Raw genomic sequence first — 3933 nt, 5'->3', positions numbered from 1 at the left:
GGTTGTTTGTGGCACTTACTACAGCCACCAGAGCGGGTCGGTAGTCAGTGCAGGGCAGGTTCCAGTAGGCCGTGCCTGTGCTGCTTGGTGGTGTGATGTCAAGCGCATGGTGTAGGTAGGCAGGATGCAGTGGGTAGATTGTTATGTGTGGAGCTAAGATGGATATGGGAGAGAGGAGATAGGAACAGGAGCCAAAAACATACAAACAAACAAAATAATGCTAGGGGAGCTTGCCGTTGGAGTGTAGAGATGAGAGACTATGAAATGGAGAAAAACAGAAAGGGGAGGAAGAAAAGAAAAGAATGAATAAATAAAAATCAGAAAGGTTAAAGAACCACAAAGTTCCTGGGATCCCACCAGTGCAGCTGTGATGTCTAGGGAAGTTGCTCTCAGGTGTTGCAGTGCAGTCTGGCTAGAAGGCACGGAGGTATACAACTCCAGGTATTCAGGGATCAGAAAGAGAAGGAAGATATAGAGAGACAAGAAATGAGCAAGGAAGAAAGACAGAAAGGGAAAAAGAGGGAAAAGAAAACAAAGCAAATAAAAAAAAAAAGGAGCAATAAAGGCCCCCCAAAAAAACAGAAAAAAAAAAAAAAACCACAATGAAAAAAGAAATGCCCTCAGGGATCCCTGCATGTCTGTGGAAGGCGAAGGGGAGTCTCCTTGCCTCGCAGCTCCGCCTGGCCAGAAAGGGCTCCCAACTCAAGAAAAGGAAAAGAAAACAAAGAATTCAAAACAAACAAATGAACAAAAGCCCCGGGATCCCACCAGCGCTTTAGCCCAGACCAGGAAGCAGCTCCACACTCGAATGGAGCTCCGCAACCCCTCAGGAAGAAGCAAGATGGCGCACGGAGCCAGGCACTCAAGCGAAAGGAGGGGGAGGCGGTGTGAGGCAAGCAAGAAATCAAAAGAAGCAGAAAAAGAAAAACAAAAAAGCAACACCAGCAGCCAACAAATGGCACTCAGAGAGCCAGCTAGTGCAGGCTGGTGTTTCTGGACAAGAGACTGTGTCCGCAGGAAGCAGAGGGGGCTGAGTGTGGGTGAAGAAGGGTAGAGAGTGGGAAAGCGTATATCACAAATTACCGGCGCTCTGAAGCCCCTCAGGAAGAAGGAAAGATGGCTCACGGAACCAGGCACTTGAGTGAAAGGAGGGGGAGGTGGCGAGAGACAAGTAAGAAATCAAAAGAAGCAGAAAAAAAAGCAACACTAGCAGCCAACAAATGGCACTCAGAGAGCCAGCTAATGCAGGCTGGTGTTTCTGGAAGAGAGACTGTCCACGGGAAGCGGAGAGGGCCGAGTGTGGGTGAAGAAGGGTAGAGAGTGGGAAAGCGTATATCACAAATTACCGGTGCTCTGCTGCCCCTCAGGAAGAAGCAAAGATGGCGCACAGACCGAGGCACTCCAGCGAAAGGAGGGGGAGATGGCGAGAGGCAAGGAAGAAATCAAAAGAAGCAGAAAAAAGCAACACCATCAGCCAAGAAATGGCACCCAGAGAGCTGCCCACTTGGGTGTGTGGAATCCAAGCAGCTGGCGCTTCCCAGTCAAGAGACCGTGGCCTCTGGAAGCAGAGGAGGCCGAGCCGGGGCAAAGAGGGGTGGGGGGTGGGAAAGCGCACACCGCAAATTACCAGTTGTTTTGTCTCCCACTGGACGCTCCGTGAGGCTGCTTTCTCGTACCCCTGTTTGCTGGTCTCCGATAGGAGTCCAAGATGGCGGATCTGTGCTGCGTTAGCTGGTAGGGGACCTCTGCATGAATCTCTCTTCGCTCTCCATTCTCTGTCAGTTTTCTCACCCCATATGGTGCTTGGCTGAGTTCTTTCTCTCTTCATTTGATGTTTCAGGGTTTCAGGATTGTTGTATTCTCTGTTTGGCTTAGTTTTTTGGATCTTTGCTGTGGAGGGATGGCGTGGTGCTTCTGCCTAGAGTGCCATTTTGCCCGACACTTCTCAGAATCTTTTTTGAGAATTGTTAGGTGCGGTCAAGTCGGTTCCGACTCATAGCAACCGTGTGCACCACAGAACAAAACACTGCCCGGTCCTGCGCCATGCTCACAACCATTGTTATGGTTGAGCCCATTGTTGCAGCCGCTGTGTCAGTCCATTTCATTGAGGGTCTTCCTTTTTTGCTGACCCTGTACTTTACCAGGCATGATGTCCTTCTCCAGGGACTGATGGCTCCTGACAACATGTCCAAAATATGTAAGATGTAGTCCTTAGTCTTAGTCCTTCTAAGGAGCATTCCGGTTGTACTTTCAAGACAGATTTTTGAGGATCAGTTGAGATAATATATTTAAGACACTGTCCTGGTGGCAATAAATAGTAAATGCTCAATAAATGTTAGAAGTATAGTTACCAATAGGTATGAGTTAATACAATTGCTATGATAGTGTATCAAATTCACTTGAGATTCTCCACAGTAAGGTAGAGAGAAAAAGAAGTTACGTGGAAAACACGTTCTTTAGGGGAGGTTTTCCTAGCACCAAATAGAAATTCTTACCACAAGGACTTGGGAATATCAAGTTTTGGAGTTGATTACGTCCTTGATCCCTCTGCTAAATTTATGAACTTGAGCAAGTTACTTTTCTATCACATATAAATGTGTGATTTCACATATTTTTAATTTTAGTTGTTTCTGAGATTTATATAAAAGTTTTGCTGAATGCAGTCTTCCAGAAATTGTCTTTTTCACTCTATATTACTGAGACTTACTTGTTTATAACTAGTTCATTTGTGTTCAGTGCTGTGTAACTTTCCACAATTCATCCATTTATACATTCTCTTACTGATGGGCATTTAGGCTAATTCCATGGTTTTTGCTATTATAATAGTGGGGGTATAAAAATGCCTGGACAGGTCTCAAGTGCACTTCTCTCCAGCAGCAATCTGGCCTGTAGATTTCAGCTGCCTCAGCTGCCCCAAATCTCCCTCTCTGCCTCCGCTCAGCGAGATCACCGCTTTGATCTCTGCTTTGCTGCACCATGGTCGGGAATGGTCCCCAGCAGACAGATGGTGAACCCGGGCTTCACCTCTGTTTCCCTTCTTTCAAGCAGGTGTCAGTGCTTTGCCTGTCACCCAGTCTCTAAAAAGAACCGTCCGTGTACTTGTGCAGTTTTATTGGTGTTTAGGACAGTAGAAGTGTCCCGGCTTTATAGTCAGAAGAAGGCTATTCATCTCTTATTTTCTACTAAATGTTTTAGTTTTGGTGTTTAATTCTTAATACAGCTGGAGTTTGTTGTGAATGGCATGAGGTAGAGAAAACAATCCACCCCCTTCTGTTATTTAACTTCTGAGCTTCATTTCTTCACTTGCAAACTGGGGGTAATTACATTTAGTTTGTGAAATGTGCGTGTGTGTGCATGTGCCTATACACACACGCAAGTGGTTTAAGGATGTAATTTTCAGTGGATTTTAACCCTTGGATAGAATTAAGTGCATTGTAAAGAATGTCTAAGATAGCATACCCCTTTAATTATCTTTAAGTGAAATTCTTAAACTTTTTGGCTTTTGATATGAGCAAAATATCAAACCTATCAATTTTCCTTTTTATAGCAGGTCTGCAGTGTAGCTGTCTTATTCTGATTAAAGACAGATTTTAAGACTCTGGAACCAGATAATAATAATAATAGCTGTGTGCCAGGAACTATTCTAAGCACTTTAGTATGTTAACTCATTTAATCCTAATAACAACCCTATGATATAACCAAAACCAAACCCACTGTCATCCAGTTGATTCCGACTCACAGCAACCCTATAGGACAGTAGAACTGCCCCATAGGCAATTTTCCAAGATTTCCAAGGCTGTAAATCTTTTACAGAAGCAGTCTGTCACATCTTTCTCCAGCTGAGCAGCTGGTGGGTTCGAACTGCCAGCTTTTTGGTTAGCAGCTGAGCACTTTAACCACTTTGCCACCAGGGCTCCTTATTCTGTAGGTACT

Source organism: Trichechus manatus, unplaced genomic scaffold, assembly GCF_000243295.1.
Source record: "Trichechus manatus latirostris isolate Lorelei unplaced genomic scaffold, TriManLat1.0 scaffold00225, whole genome shotgun sequence".
NCBI lineage: Eukaryota > Metazoa > Chordata > Mammalia > Sirenia > Trichechidae > Trichechus > Trichechus manatus.
Note: the sequence above shows the minus strand (reverse complement) of the source record.